Source organism: Sus scrofa, chromosome 5 (genome assembly GCF_054392235.1).
Source record: "Sus scrofa isolate SSC_HxYL_T2T_F1_AM1 chromosome 5, Sscrofa_HxYL_maternal_Yorkshire_Landrace_v2.0, whole genome shotgun sequence".
Classification (NCBI taxonomy): Eukaryota; Metazoa; Chordata; class Mammalia; order Artiodactyla; family Suidae; genus Sus; species Sus scrofa.
The window spans coordinates 110,828,701-110,845,994 of NC_139387.1; the positions used below are offsets into that span (position 1 = coordinate 110,828,701).

Genomic DNA, 17,294 nt, shown 5'->3' on the forward strand with positions numbered 1-17,294 from the left:
CATATACACAGTAGCCAGTGGATACTGTATCATTAAGCACAGATAGAGTATTCAAATCTTTTCTAAGCTCTGGTTTCTATTCTGTAGTAGCTGTTCTAGCCTCGCTTTCTCTGGAAAATAACCCTAAATTTTTGTCAGGTGCTCTCTACCACTTTGAGAAAAAAACTAAGTAACACTTCAGTTAATCAACATTCTATTAGAATTAAGCTGCTCTCTACAAAAGCCTATTTGTAATTATGTTTGTAAACAAGAGTATGAAAGCCCATTATCTTTAAGAAAAAAATAAAATAGCGCTGTGTGCGAACGGACCCCTAGTCATTCTGAACACCGGAGAGAGTCTAACCACCTAACAGAAACAAAGGGCTGATTACATCTTCTTGCTAGCAAAGTGCTCGCCTAAGCACCAGCAATAAACTCTTCCAGGAAAGAACCGTTAACACTTGGAGCCAATCAATATTGTAAGACTTTACAGAATAGAACCCATGTAGAAGGAGCAGGTGGTCAGTGTAAATTACAAAGTAACACTAGGGCAAGTTTTCAAGAACTGATAGAGGTAAGGAAATCAACACAGCTACTGACATCATGTATTTTACATATCAGTATGGCCCATAAAAGAGTGTGTGTGTGTGCGCGTGTGTGTGTGTGTGTGTGTGTGTGTGCACCTGCTCGTGTTCTCTTCCCTAGCAAAAGGGTTACTGGAAATTATTGAAACTGACGCTGTCCAGAGTCCAAGGGCGTTTTACTAGAAGCCCACCACCCAGGCACAGAGAGCATAATCCAACACTGTTTGACAGGAGAAAACGAAACAGTGGCTGCTGTCTAAAGGAAAATGCTCGAAAAGGAGAAACCTGGAAACAGGTCTGATGCGATGGTCCTGACGCCTGCGATCCTTGGCAAGGGCGTGCATACACATGGGACCTGAAAAGGAGGAACGGGAGCCCTGAAGCTTGGAGACAAGACTGAAGGGGGAGGGGAGTAAGATCATGAAGGGCCCTGCAGGCCATGGCAGGGAGTTCAGGTTGTGCCCTGAAGGCACTGAAAGATTTGAGGAAGGCAAGTGATAAACCTGGAGGCACCTCGCCTTTTAAAGCATCCCTTACACCACTGATCCCCAGTGACTGCTAACTTCGTACCTGAAACGACCATGAAAGACACCGAATAAACTCAAGTGCTGCAGAAATGTTAAGGCCCAGGGGTTTGTTCTGTTTGGGATTTTGTTTTCATTTTATGGCCACACCTACGGCATTGGGAAGTTCCCAGGCCAGGGGCTGATTTGAACCACAGCTGCGGCCCCTATCACAGCTGTGGCAATGCCAAATCCTCTCGCCCACTGCACTGGGCCAGGGACTGAACCCACACTCCACAGCGACCTGACCCGCGGCCGTCGGATTCTTAACCCAATGAGCCGTGGCGGGAGCTCCAAGCGTAGGTGTTTTTATTTCTTTTTGCCTTTTTAAGGCCACACCTGAGGCATACGGATGTTCCCAAGCTAGGGGTCGCATCGGAACTGCAGCCACCAGTCCACACAACGGCCACAGCAACTCGGGATCTGAGCCACATCTGCGACCCACACCACAGCTCATGGCAACACCAATCCCTAACCCACTGAGCAGGGCCAGAGATCGAGCCCTCCTCAGGTTCGCTACCAGTGAGCCATGATGGGAACTCCCAGGTTACAGTTTTTATTTCCCACTATTTTACACCTTTCTCCCAAAGCAATGTGGACATCACTCCACCGGTTCATAATTATATAAAAACATTTAACAGAGAGAAGTTCAGCCATGAATTACAACATTCACATTGTTTTTCAAGTTTAACCTTAAATAACCCTTTCCCACTGCTAGAGGATATACACGTACAAACGAGGTGTTGTTTATCTGTTATTCGCAAACATTACGGTTTGCCAATACCAGCAACTATTAAAACAGAAAGGCCTCTTACCAAGACAGGATGAGCTAAAACTAGTACAGCGTAGCTAACAAGTTGTGTAATCAAACAGCTGGTAAGGGTTTCAATGGAGAACATCTAATAACGAAAAATATAATGTATAAAATTAACTACCAGCAGCAAAATGCAGAAAACAGACAAATTCATGCAGTTTCCATCACTTTCTGAAGAAGAGGCAGCCTTGCCTCAGAACTGAATGGGCACGTTTCAGTTCATACCCTACAGCTACTAGCATTTGTAAAAAACATGAACGTTAGGAAAAGATGATGCTTGTGGCTGAAGCACCAGTGCAAAGCATTGTCAAAGTAGAAAATCGAGGCGCTCCCGTCTGGCTCAGTGGCTAACGAATCTGACTAGTGACCATAAGGTGGCAGGTTCCATCCCTGCCCTTGCTCAGTGGGTTAAGGATCTGGCGTTGCCAAGAACTGTGGTGTAGGTCTCAGACGCGGCTCAGATCCCTGTTGCTGTGGCTCTGGTGTAGGCCGGCAGCTACAGCTCTGATTCGACCCCTAGCCTGGGAACCTCCCTATGCCGTGGGAGCGGCCCTAGAAAAGGCTAAAATACAAAAAAAAAAAAAAAAAGTAGAAAATCGAAAAGGGCCCTTGATAGAGAACACCCCGGCCATCTCCCTGTTGCACCAAATAAGATATAAAATGTTAGGTCCAAAGATGGGCACATCTCCAGTTTACTTCATTTTGACTACTGACTCAGAAACGACGTGGCCGGGCCTGGAAATGGCCCCCACCCCCCATCCGTCTCCATCAGGGTGAGCAAACCCCGCACACTTCTGTGATCCAAGAGAACATCCTGCCTCACTGCAGGAAAGCCAGGCAGCCCCCTCACCTGCATGTACTCACATGTGTCACTGGCACAGCCAGGAGGACAGGGAGCCAAGCTTTGCGGGTTTTCTGGTGGCTGATGAGGCTGGCAAAGCTGAGAAGCTGAGATGGACTGTGGCCCTACCTTTCCGTGTAGCCTATCAAGTTTAAACAGGACCTCTGTTCCTTATGACATATTTTCTGGCAATTAAATGAAGCTTAGTCTGATTTAATGAAATCTGTCACCTTTAATAAGACAGAGAACCTTGACTCTAAGTTCCCAAGTGTGACAGGTCTAATGTGACCAAACCAGGCTGAATGCTGACAGAGAAGGGCCGTTTCCCAGATCTGGAGTCTCATTTTTCCCACCTTTTCAAAGTCGTTTTGGAAGTAGCTCTTAAAAACACTTGCTCAGAGCACGATACCTTAGGCAGACTCACACTGCATGGCACAGAGAAATCTACTTAATGCTGGATAATAACCCATATGAGAAAATAATCTGAAAAGGGATGATATACATATAACGGATTTACATTGTTCTATACCTAAAATGAACACCAATTCGCAAGACGGCTATACTCCAACAATTTTTTTAAAAAAGAAAACGAGAAAGGCTTCAACATATTTACATTCTTCGAATGGATTTTTAACAAAACATCAATAAATTAGATGTCTTTAAGAAAGAAGAGAGATGACTGGCTACTAATTTACATGCACATAAAAAACACCCTAAGCACAGGTAGATAAACCTTTTTAAATAAAATCATAGACCACTAAGCAAAAAACCAAGAAGCAACCTGGTGAGTTCTCTGATGGGCAAGTACTTCCCGAGAATGTACATAAAAAATATCTCTGCCTTTCAGCTCCACTGTGTTGCAGGTGTGGAGAGAAATGCGAGGAAAAGTGCTCTAAACTACAGGTGCTCGTGGATGGACCTAGAGATGACCATTCTAAGTAAGCCAGAGAGAGACAAATACCATATGAGATCACTGATATGTTCAATCTTAAAAAAAGATACAACATAACTTATTCACAAAACAGAAACAGACCCAAAGATTTTTTTTTTTTTTTTTTTTTTTTTTTTTGTCCTTTTAGGGCCGCACCTGTGGCACATGGAGGTTCCCAGGCTAGGGGTCTAATTGGAGCTGTAGCTGCCAGCCTACACCAGAGCCACAGCAACGTGGGATCCGAGCCGCGTCTGCGACCTAGACCATGCTCACGGCAACGCCAGATCACTAACCCACTGAGCAAGGCTAGGGATCGAACTTGCAACCTTACGGTTCCTAGTTGGATTTGTTTCTAGTGAGCCATGACAGGAACTCCAGACGCAAAGACTTCGAAACCACATTCACAGTTACCAAAGGGGAGACCATGAAGGAAGAATAAACTAGGAGGTTGGGATTAACATATATACGCTACTACATACAAAACAGATAAATTACAAGAACCTACCGCATAGCACCAGGACATCTACTAAATACTCTGGAAAAACCTGTGAAAGAATCTGAAAAAGAACGGATATATGTATGCATATAACTGATTCGCTTTGCTATACACCTGAAACCAACACAACGTTGTAAGTCAATGACACTAAAATAAAATTTTAAAATCGAACAAACTACAGGTTGATACTCAAATATTAGTTAGGAGACTACTTTTGTTATGCAAAGGAACAATGATGGATATAAATGGATAAACTCATTAGTCAAGAGAGTAAAGTGCATTCCTGTCACCTACCACAGGGCACTATAGGCATTCCAAAAATACACAATGCATTCGGCCAAAATAGTGCACCATTTAAGTCTGTGTACAATTTGTAAATTGATAATATTCACCTTCAAACAAAATATTATGCTAAAATACAACAAAGGGTAGCATTACCACTCACTCAACTCAGCTCTATCTCTAGCTCTCGATCACTTTCCAAAGCCCAGTTAATCAGTTGGAAGGTAGCAAGCAATGTGTAGAACCTTCCAAATACTGTAGAAAACTCTTAGCCAAGAAGTGCATCCACTGGGCACTAACGCATTATTCTGCCACTATGCAAAAATGCTCACAAGAAGAGTTTCCACTGAGGAGCAGCAGACTGGGAATCAGGTGTGGTCTTTGCAGCAGCTCGGATCACTGCTGAAGTGCAAGTTCAATCCTCAGTCTGGTGCAGTAGGTTAAGGATCTGGCATAGCCATGGCTACGGAGTAGGTCATGGCTGCGACCTGGATTCAATCCCTGGCCTGGAAATTTCCATATACTAAAGGTGCAGCCAAAAAAAAAAAAAAAAAATACAAGAAATAGCTTCTAAATATACAATTTTAAATATTGCACATTTAATGCATTTTAATGTATTTAACCAACTATACTGTCCACTGAAATATGTGTTGAGAAGTACTTATAAAGGAATTTATGCTATAAAATACAAAAAAATTGGTCACAGAGAATGATTTCAAAAACGACAAAAATATATTTCCTTTTATTGCATCAATGCTTAGAATGTTCATATCCATATTCAAATGAATATGTTTCTACGAAACATGCAAATGATTGAACACAGAATTTATTTTTAAGTCAAGGAAAAATCAATACATATAGGATGGAGTCCTAAAACTGATTTTTAAAGTCAACTGTTGAAAATTATGAGTGTATTTCCCATTTATAGCATGTAAAAAATGCTGCTTAGGATCCCAGGCCAATTGAAAAAAAACTACATAATGCAGCTAAAAAAAAAGAGTAGCAGCAGTCTCCCGTAACCCTTCTAAAATCCTCTAAATTCTCTTGATCCCTAAGTTACACTGAAGAGGAGCATCAGGCTTGCACAAATAAGGCAGAAAAGTTAGAGATATGTTACTGTTACTAGATTATAAATATGGTGCAAGCAAGCGTCATTCCTCATTAACATATTCCCCCACAGTGCTGTGCATATTTCCATGCACACAGAGACGTTAAAATAATTTTATGGTGAACACCTATATACCTACCACTAGGCTCTACAATTAGCATTTTATTATGTTTGCTTTATCACATATCATTTTCACTCTCACTGTGGAAATTCTGATAAAGCATGAGTCCAGTGGATGAATTGAGAATTTTCCCTATGTTTGATACACTTTGAAAACAGAAACAAAACCCATATTCATGCTTAGAATTTGGAGGGTAAATTTTATTTAAAACGTACCATTAACTAAATGTAACTTCTTACTCATCAATATGCCATGGCCAGAAAGTATTTCAGCTTATCAAGTTCATCACCTAAGGGAAATAAAGTCTTTGAATGCACAAACTTTACTTCTGACCAGCTCTGGGGTTGAGCTCCAGTCACATGGGGTTGACCTTGATCCGTATTTTAAGATAAAATATTCTAAGCACCAACTATCTTCTAACTCTCTTCAGGAATCAGGCAACCTGAGCCTTGGCCTCAGATATGAACCACTAACACCAAGTCTAACGGAAAGTAGGAAAGAGTGCTCAGACCCACAGAGAAGTTTCACCCTAGAGCAAGTTAGCATAAATGAAGATTGACTGCCAGGTTCCACTTCCATCTTTCTGTGCGTGTGCGTGTGTGTGTGTGTGTTTTGCTCCTATTCTCAAATAAAGAAGCCTTCACCCTTTAGGAAGTTGTCATTAAGAGTGTTTAAATTGATGGATGAGAGACATCTAAAATGGGCTGCTGTGATGAGACTTAACCAGAAGCCACTCAGCTTCAGCACTTCCAAGTCCTCACAGCAAGTCTAAGCATGAGAAGTCTGCCCTTTGGCTCACATGCTGGCTGCTGTCCACAGAAGAGAGACCATGTCTAACTCCTCAGTTCACCCCTACAACCACCGGTTAAGGAATGTTTTCTGTGTGTGAGGCATTGCTCCAAATGCTTTGTATATTATCATTTTCATTACTCCCATTTTATGCAATGAAGCAAATGAGAAAACTAGGAGAAGACAGAAGTTGAGTAATTTGATGGCATGCCAAAGCCAAGAATCAAATACTGGATCCTTTGCTCCTAACTATCCCCAACACTACTTTCTACTGGATCCTCCCAAAGACATTATTTTATTATTTACTGACCGTATTTTATTATTGGTCAGTTGTTCTTTTTCTTACTGCAAACAGTAGCATCATGAGCATCAATGGGTTTTCCATTGCATTGCTTATTTGTTAGTTTACCTAACAGGGTCCTTCTCTTTGGGGAGTCCCTCTCTCTGTCCATCGTCATCCACACAGCCAACTTGGTTAGTATGTTCAGGTCTGCTTAGTGGAGCAGCGATCCTAGCTGAGAGGGACTAGACAACCCAGGTTTGGCTTCTGGACCTAAGATACCACATTTTCTCAGTGACAATCTACTTTTAGGAGTAGTATTCCACATGTTTTTCCACTCACATATATATTCATTTTTTTAATGATTTTTAATTTTCTCCATTATAGCTGGTTTACAGTGTTCTGCTGATTTTCCACTGTACAGCAAGATGACCCAGGCACACATACACATATACATTCCTTTTTCTCACATTATCATGCTCCATCACAAGTGACTAGACATAGTTCCCAGTGCTATGCAGCAGGATCTCATTGCTTATCCATTCCAAAGGCAATAGTTTGCTGCTTTTAACCCCAAGTTCCCAGTCCACCCCACTCCCTCCCCCTCCCCCTTGGCAACCCCAAGTCTGTTCTCCATGTCTATGATTTTCTTTTCTGTGGAAAGGTTCATTTGTGCCGTATATTAGATTCCAGATATAAGTGGTATTTATATGGTATTTGTCATACTTACTCCACTTAGTATGAGAGTCTCTAGTTCCATCCAGGTTGCTGCAAATGGCATTATTTTGTTCTTTTTTATGGATGAGTAGTATTCCATTGTGTGTGTGTGTGTGTGTGTACATACATGTACCACATCTTCTTAATCCACTCATCTGTCGATGGACATTTAAGTTGTTTCCACGTCTTGGCTATTGTGAATAGTGCTGCAGTGAACACACGGGTACATGTGTCTTTTTCAAGGAAAGTTTTGTCTGGATGTATGCCCATGAGAAGGGTTGCTGGGTCATATGGTAGTTCTACATTTAGTTTTCTAAGGTACCTCCAAACTGTTTTCCATAGTGGTTGTACCAATTTACACTCCCGCCGACAGTGCAGGAGGGTTCCCTTTTCTCCACATCCTCTCCAGCATTTGTTATTTGTGGACTTTTTTTAGGGCCACTTCCACGGCATATGGAGGTCCCAGGCTAGGGGTTGAATTGGGGCCACAGCTTCTGGCCTACACCACAGCTACAGCAACATCAGATCTGAGCCGCATCTGCAACATCTACCATGGCTCTCAGCAACACTGGATCCTCAACCCACTGGGCAAGGCCAGGGATCGAACCCACAACCTCATGGTCCCCAGTCGGATTTGTTTTCCTGCACCACGACGGGAACTCCTTATTTGTCTCCTCATTAATGATGGCCGTTCTGACTGGGGTGAGGTGGTACCTCATAGCACTTCTGATTTGCATTTCTCTAATAATCACACACATATATATTTACACACAAACACACATACACACTTATTGTAATGCTACCCTTTGGTCCCATTTAACCACTGTTGTGTGTATACTTAGCTTCCACAGCAGGGAAACTTACTTGTAGAGAGGAGTGAATAGGAGGATTTCACATAAAATCTCGCCCCAAATCCCAAATACCAGATTCAGTTTTGTTTATTTTGTAGTGAATGGGGTAAAGGGGGAGATGGAAAGAGGTGAAGGCAGCTCCTTTAGCAACTGCTTGGGATGATTTCAGCTGCAGAATCCATCCCCAAAGGGGTGACAGTGGGAGGGAGTGGGTTACCTGTCAACTGAGTGGGAGTGGGTTACCTGTCAACTGAGAGTTAATAAGTCAGGGTCAGTCTTACTGCACACGTGTTGATGTTATCATCTGTCTGGGTATGCACTTGGGATAGCCACGGATAAAACAGGAATGAATAAAAAGGACAGCAGAATTCCTCAAAAACTTCAGTTCCAAGCAGCTGTGTTAACACAGAGCCAAACATGAGCCCAGCACTCTCGATATAGAATGTCTCAGTTTAGGTTTCCCCAGAGCAGGACAGAAACAATTACTGAAATGCAAGTAGCTGATGTGGCTGACAATTCCGGGAAACACAGGAAGGAAAGTAGCAAAGGGGACCAGAACCAGAAGAAAGGAAATAAAGGGCATTTTATCACGACTGTAGATGACTAGAGCTTAATCCCACTGCGGACCTCTCAGACACGGTCGCTAGGACAGAGACCGCTGACGCCTCAGAATCACCCCAAGACCTCCTTTCGTTCTGAGTCAGGGCATTTAGCGTGGGGTCTGAGGCTCGGCTCCTTACGTTCTCCCAGCTGAGAATGCCCTTGCTGCTGCTCCTCAGAATATCCCTTGAAGAGCAAGATGTTGATGATGTCCTGATTTTTTCTCCTTTAAGTACTTCAAATTTACACATCAAATTGACAAAATGTATGTCCACTGCTTTTATAACCCATCACTATATCTCCTTTGCATCATGTCCCCTTATCCCAGACACGGCATCACCACTGAGCCGCCTCAGTCCTGGAAGTACTGAGCCAGTCTCTACAGAAGGAAAACAGAAACAGAAAGGTCTGTCCACCCTGTTCTGGTGCTATTGAACCAGATGGCCCTGCTCATGAGCAGGGAGCCTGCTGTCCACAGAAACAAAATGAAGCATCTCAGCCTTCACCCAACACCTCCAACTCTTCTCTGCTTATACCTTCTGTTCTTGCTCTCCCTCCATTATAGCACCAACTTGTATTCTGATTTTGTGGGGATTCACAAATCTACGGCCTTTGGAAATGAGGAATAAGTCTATCTTCCTGATTTTGATACTCACACCCTCTTATTAGGGTCTTACCTGAAGCATATAGAAGTTCCCAGGCTATGGGTCAAATCAGAGTGGAGCTGCAGCCGCCAGCCTACCCACAGCCACGGCGACACCAGATCCGAGCCATGTCTGTGAGCTACACCTCAGCTTGTGGCAACGCCGGATCCTTAACTCACTGAGTGAGGCCAGGGATCAAACCTGCATCCCCATGGATACTAGTCAGGTCCTCAATCTCCTGCTGAGCTACAGCAGGGACTCCTCGGCCCTCTTTTTTTGGGGGGAAGGGGGAGCATCGCCCCTTCAGAATATGGAAGTTATCAGGCTGGGGATCAAGTCAGAGCTGCAACCGCCAGCCTGAGCCACACCTGTGACCTCAGCCTTCTTTAATGGTATGTTTTCATGCATCAAACGAAATGCTATGTTTTCATTTCATGCAAGCTCTTACCCACTTGGTTACCCGAGGGTAAGCTTTCTGGAAGCTCAGTCCTCACGTTTATACTCAACTAGAATCTAAAGAGAGATAACTGGACCTGGGCAAACTATTGGTTTTAAATTATTGTGTGATGCTCAAATGTATATATTCCTATGCTCCAAAGGAAACAAGCCCCAGCCCCTTTAGAAACACAATCCTAAAAAGAAACTAACAATGATATAATTTGCCATTCAAAACAGGTCACGAAATATTTAATATTTCCTTAAAAAGTTGTATTTTTGTATACTCTAGATATAAATGTATATATAAAATTGAATGATATATGTATAGAAAGGTGAGAGCATACTGGGGCATTGGTATATTGCAAGTTTTCTACACTGCATATGTACGAATACCTTTCAGTCTATTTTAAAAGAAAGAAAATTAGTTTCAGTCATTCCTTCATGAAATAATAAAAGCTTGAATAACACATACTAACATTAAGACAGAGGAAGGTACGTATGGAAAAAAAAACAGGAATTAAACCTTACTAAACCTTATGTTAGTAAAATTAACACTGAGATATTTTATGATAACTAATTACCATAACAATTTACAATATACGAAGTGCAGTATTATTCTGCCTTCGGAATGTTCAAAACATATTTAATTCAAGTATCATATATTTCAGGCTTATCTGCTTTGTCTGTTCATCTATATGCAGGTTATATGGTCATTATATCCACTGACATCTTCAATCCGCCAATTAGGAAAAGGAACACGGTGTAGTTCAGAACAAAGGAACACCACTATTCAGTGTTTACTTTTATCTACTTCCAGTTCTTTCTGTTATCCCAGGCTGTTTACACCGAAAACATATGCTATCAGAAACAAAAAGGCAAGTGGCCACACAAACTTACAGAAGTCTATTTGAGGAACATCAATAATACATACGGCAGAGGAAGTTTTAAAGGAGGGTCCATCCAAGTTTGCATTTGAAAGAGAAGATTCTAGGATCATTTCTGAGCAGGAAAAGACCTCACCTTACCTAATTCATCCATAGAGAACTCCAGATCAAGTGCCTGAGAGTTGGCTGTTGAGAGCATCCTTTTATAAAAGACGACGACGAGGCAGAGGGAGAAGTTCGGGGCAGTCTTAACCAACATCACGATGATGTGACAGTACTGTTTTCTTTGTGAGCTTGATATTCACATTGGTGTTTCCTTAATATAATAATGGTACAAAAGTGCTGCTCAATGTACAGCTGTCTCTCAAACGACGCATCGTTAGAAGCATCGATGCCCTTGCAAGTCCAAAATCCACCTATAATTTTCCACTCACACTCCCTACCCGAGGTTCTGCCCCTAAAGACTCAGCCAGCCATGGATCATGTGATACTGCAGTAGGTACATACTGAAAAAAATGTGCACCTAAGCAGACCCACATAGTTCAAGCCAAGTCTTAATAAAAGATCAACTATATTTTAAAAACTGAACGTTTCATAACCAGTAAATGGATGACCTGTCTCAAGAAATCCTGAGATAATCCATTCATATTAGCAGTCATACTTCAGGATTGGACGATTAATAAATGATGTGGTTTTTGCTTCAGAAACCTCACCTTCCTCATGGTCCTTTTAACATGTATCATACACAGTAACAAAAAAGAAGTCATACAGATTTATGAAAATAAAGTTCAAAGTCCAACCTTCACGAATATCAAAGAATGCAGGGGCTGGATCTGTCCTAAGCCTCTCTTCTTTAGTGATTGATCTCCATATTTTCTCTTAAGAAGACAGAACTTTATCAGTTTACAATATACACAATTTCAAGTAGTCTTCAACACATGTGAGAATAATCCCAATACACTTCCTGACTCTTCTATGAGGCTATGTTATTTATCATCACTGCAAAAAAAATGCTGCAAATGAAGTCTAAAGTAAGAGTATCAGCACACTCCAAAAAAAAAAAAAAAAAAAGGTAAAAATGAGACAAGCTTTAAATTGATAAAGTACTTTTACTCTATAAAGCATCGGCAACCATAACTGGGTAAGGTTTTCAGTAAAATTATTAGAATAGTCTAACCCAGTCATATGCAGATACACACCTGGATCACACTTCTATATAACATCAACTGCAAAAAAAAGAACAAAACCAGTCTATGCAGAGACAGTGATGAAGCACCCTCTGTCACTTACAGACGATGCTTTCTCTACATCCCAATTAAACTTGATTTTAAGCCCCACAATATCAAAGGGGCTGCCCATAACATAGCCTCGCAAAATCAGAATTCCTTTTTTCTACTAATAAATACAATCATTTCTCGCATTTCCATGATTTTCCATGTCTCAGACTATACCCAGAGTATGTCACTTCTGAAGTAACTGTCATCGCTTAGAAAGAAAGACATGATGTGTTGGAAATTACATTGAGTTTTTTTTAGGGCAGTGTAAAAACAATACTAACATGTAAGAGGCATGATTTCCAGAAGTGAAAAACAGATGGCATCAATCCTGTACAATTCCATAAAAGCAAATATCTTCATGTAATGTGCAAAAAATGCTGTTCATCCCTTTCTGATTTAGAGAACAGAGAAACAAAATAATTCCTACAGGTAACTCTATATTGATTGATTGACTGATTGATTGACTGATCAACTGATTGCTTTTTAGGGCTGCACCCATAGCATATGGAAGTTCTCAGGCTAGGGGTCGAATCGGAGCTGCACCTGCCAGCCACAGCCACAGCAATATGGGGTCTGAGACATGTCTGCAATCTACACCAAAGCTCACGTCAATGCCAGATCCCCGACCACTGAGTGAAGCCAGGGATCAAACCCGCATCCTCATGGATACTAGTTGGATTCGTTTCCATTGCACCACAATGGGAACTCCCAACTCTACATTTATTGTGTTTAATTGTCATCATTTCAAAATGTGTATCCTGCTACTCTTAGCGGTATCTAGTAAATTGCTAACTATGACAAATGGTTTGGTTTAATACACAAAATACTCATGGAGCAATGAAGCAGTGTCCCAGGGCTGTCTGAATGGCAAACTGCTACAATTAGACTGACAGTAAAATCTACCAAGCTGTGCTTTTCGGTCCAAGGTCACAATTAATTACACAGAAGTGACATTTGTACCTAGAGGGCTTTCATTCTTCCCAGGGCTTTTGCAGAAGTAATGCCACAAAGCAATACAACTAGTCAAAAGCAATATACCAATTTAACTGGCAACAATAAGCATGCAAGGGTCAAAAGGTAAAGTTTCCAAAAATAAACACCTCATTATGGGCATTCAGGAGCTTTGCGATGCCATCATAATTTTCCCATCTGGAACATTCCAAGCTGAATGCCACAAGCAGGATTATGGGCCAATCGTAACTGAAAGTCCTACTGATAAAAACCACAGGAATCAAAAAGACAACTGAATTCCACCTAGTCCTACACTAATCCGAGCTGATCTGAGATTCTCAGACGTATTCTCATCCTCTTTAAGATCCACATTTCTGGTTTGCGCATAATGAAGAGCAGACTTCAATGCAGAATGTGCCCAGATGATGCCTTTTTAACTTTCAAGTATGTTTTCCTCTGTTCAGACTAAGTAAGGTGATGAGGCATTAATTAAAAGGAAGCCCAAGAATTCACACACACTTTTGAACGCTTTAATTTTGAATAACAGTGTGTCTATTTTTTTTAGTATATATATTCTTGGCCATTATTTTTACAGGATCAAAGATATTAAGGAGGAGAAAGGGTGCTTATCTTTGTCAGAAGACACTTTCTTAATAAGTCAGTAAGGTCCAAACATGTGCCTTGTGTATAGTGAGCACCCCACAAACGACCTCTTCACCGACATCCGCCTACTTACTGCACTAGAAAACAGATTCACACATTCGCACGCTCAGCGACCTAAAAGTTTCCACTTAGAAACAGGGCACAATTAGTACAAATCCGCATATTTAAAATTAAGAACAAAAGCTAGTGAGCTACTTATAGGCTGAACAAGAAATGAGCTGTGCAGAGTTCAGAAGAGGAACCTATATTCAAGCCAGTCCAGTGCACATTGCTTTGAATGTCTACCACGCGCCAAATGTGGGGAAAGACCACATTTCTTAGTAAAACCAAATCAATGTTTCACCTCTGGATTCTCAAGTTGTAGGTCAGAAGGAATGCATTTTATTTCGCTGATGTGAACCACTGTGCCTGTTAAATTAATCCGTCACAAAGGACTACACACACTTAATTACACCAATGGTCTTACAATCTCTACTGGCAATTGTGTGGCGTCAGAGCTGTGCCCAGAGCTTAGTCCGCCAAGATTTATGGTGCTGTATTTCATTCTTCTCCTTAATACAGACCCACAAAACTGTCACTGAGACTGGGTATTCCCGCTGACACTTAACAAATTTGAATCTTAAGTATTGATCAATGGATCAATCAACATCCGAGTTTCTGGCTTATTCACTGCCAATGTCTACGCCAACTGGGTGGCCAGGAAATCATTAGAATCCCATTTGCCATCTTGATACTACTCACTGAAAATGTTCACCCCTTCCCTATCTCCCTACCAACGAGAAGGTGAGCCTTCAGTGGAGTGGGGATTATCTCATCCCACACCACCGAGCTGTTTTTTGTTGGTCCCCCACCCCCCAACAGAATCGTGTATCTCCATAGTTTGCCTAAACTCTATTTCTGTTCTTTATGTGCTGAACAATCCTTTGTGAATTGATCTGGGCACCTAAGCAGCATTACAAACCATTGCTTAAGGCCTCATTCAAGAAGTTTTCAAAGTGACTTTTAAAATTCAGTCCATTCTTTAGCTTGCAATCCTTTCTGCATTTGCAGAAAATAGTTCTCATTCAGGAAATGAAAGGATAGCCTTTGTGGAGGTACTTTGCTTTCCTGCCAGAAAGGCAGGACTTCTATCACAAACGTGAACTCGGCAGTATTAGTTGCTTACCCAACCACTTCCCTCTCCCTCGCCCAGTATATAAGGCAAATTATCATCAGCGTGGAGGACATTTTAAACGCAGGCATAGAGAAAGGGGTTACACTGCTCTTCAGGAGGAAAGAAACTGAAGAGCATGCTTTAGACGGAAACTTACCTTGCCAGCTCTTTTGGATTAATATCTTTCGTGCCAATAGCAAGAAAAAATGCCAGCCATTTAAAACACAATAGCATTCTTGGTAACACAGTTCTTTGCGCAGAAATTTATATCCAACCATGAATGGACAACTGATCCTAGGCATCTTGGATTTTACAGTACTTAGCGTTTTCTGAGATTTACTTAAGGTAAACTCAACGAAGGAACCAAACTGAATAAAAACCATCCACCTGTTTCTGCCTGGACCGATGCAAAGGGATCATTGTAGCCTTCATTCTAGGGGCACTGGTCATAATGTCAGAACAAATTAAGAAGCTATGGACTCTTTACGGCCTTTTCTAAATGTCTTCCCTCCAAAACTGTGAAAGAGCTGGTTGTCTTCTGGGAGCACAAAGTGACAAGTAAAAGGTGAGACAGATGGAAAAACAAACCTTAATCATGCCCCACAGATCCAGGTCTAAGTAAAAATCTTCCTTCTATGACCTCATTATTCTTCACTTTTGTGCCTTAGCCACTGAGTCCCCACACACCTCTCTTGTACTAATAGATTCAATAAAAGCACCACAAAAATAATATATTTCCTCATGAGCAAGTTTCCTAACCCTAACCCTAACCCTAACCCTAACCCTAACCCTAACCATCCTGACCCCTCTGATAAGCGCTCTCTAATTGGTTCTCACAACAGTGTAAGGGTTTGGCAGGTAAGAGTTTCTAAAAAGGTAAAAAATGAGGTTGAAATGCAACCCTCAGTATTCACTTCCCAGCTTCCTCCTCAGTTGCTCTCTAAGCCTGTTCTTTTAAGAAATATTAGCTCAGGTCTTGCTGGTTATTTCCCATTAGTTCCTCCTACATCACACAGGAGGAGGCAAACCAAAGAAGCTCATAGTTGCCTCATGACTCTGTTTCCAGGCTAGCTATAAAAATGAGAAGTCGACATGCCCCCAAGGACATGAAGTCAGAATTTCCGACGCAAGCTACAGCTTCTGAACTAGGCATTTTTTCTCTTTTAGGGGAGCTCTAACTTGCTCCATCATTCACACCTCACCCTGAATCTCAGAAAACTTCTAAGGTAGGTGTTTTTTTTTCTCTTTTAGGGGAGCTCTCAAGGTGAACACACACCTCACCTTCAGTCTCAGCAAACTTCACATGAGGTCAGGCCAGCTTGGCACTAGACTCAAGTCAAGGGTGAACGCATACAGCAGAACCCTTTCCCAACCCACTGGATGGATGAATTCCGAAGACTGATAATCAAATCCGGACCCACAGCAACACGTGGCTATATGGCAGCATTCATCTCCATAAGACAGTAGGTTACTTTATCTCTCAAAGCACATTCATTTTACATTGCAAAATTCTATGTAAGCCTAACCAAAAAGGACCAAGCAAAAGAAAATGGATTTGCATTACCTTCTTCTGATCTTCTAGCTTGTGACTCACTGGATTCTTCTCATGTCTGTTCATCTCTGAAGATAAATCCATCACATTAGGTTCTTACCCTTCAAAATGGAATCTCTTCAAAAAAGCAGCAAACTAATCCGAGATGCAATCACTAGGAAAACACTGGCATGCCACATTTCCCGTCACACACCGTCTCTGAGCTTCATCAACTCCAAGGGATGATTAAAAAATCCATTGATTGAATGGAAAAAATGAATTTGGTAATCTACTCCCAGGACTTTCCAAATCAGCATATCGTTTTTAAATGCTAACTTCTCAAAAGCAAAATATTCATCCAGGAATTTTAACTCCAACTGCTATCTTCTTCTTTCTTCACAGTTTTCCATTTTAATAAATAATTACGCAGTTCCTGTAAACCTGTGATAAAAAAAATAAGCACACAGTTAATTCTCTGCCTTTCATAGCACAATTAATGAAAAATTCTTACCTGAAACATCCAATTTCGAAAAAAAAATGTATGCATGAATTCTATTTCACATAAAAGTAATAGCAAGTGAAAGGCATTATTCTTTAAACCTATGGGATTTAAAATACCTATTATAATACCTGTACTAAAGAGAATATTAAAATCAGGGATACAAAGCACACTGAAGCTGAAACTCAAAAGGGAATACACGGACACTCACCAAACATGTATATGCTCCAGGGTCCCACTGATTAATTTCAGTATTCACAGAGCTTCAGAATTTAGGAAAGAACCCAATATAACTGAC

General features: G+C 41.3%; 1 protein-coding gene across 1 annotated transcript in view; it reads right to left on the reverse strand.

Annotated features, from left to right (window-relative positions):
• The window catches only part of NAV3 (neuron navigator 3), a 602,126-nt gene extending 585,334 nt beyond the window's left edge, over positions 1-16,792 (reverse strand). Inside the window, exon 1 of the mRNA XM_084957747.1 lies at positions 16,531-16,792. The gene's annotated coding sequence lies outside the window, so the exon portion shown is untranslated. The remainder of the gene's footprint in view (positions 1-16,530) is intronic.
• Positions 16,793-17,294: the final 502 nt, after the last annotated feature.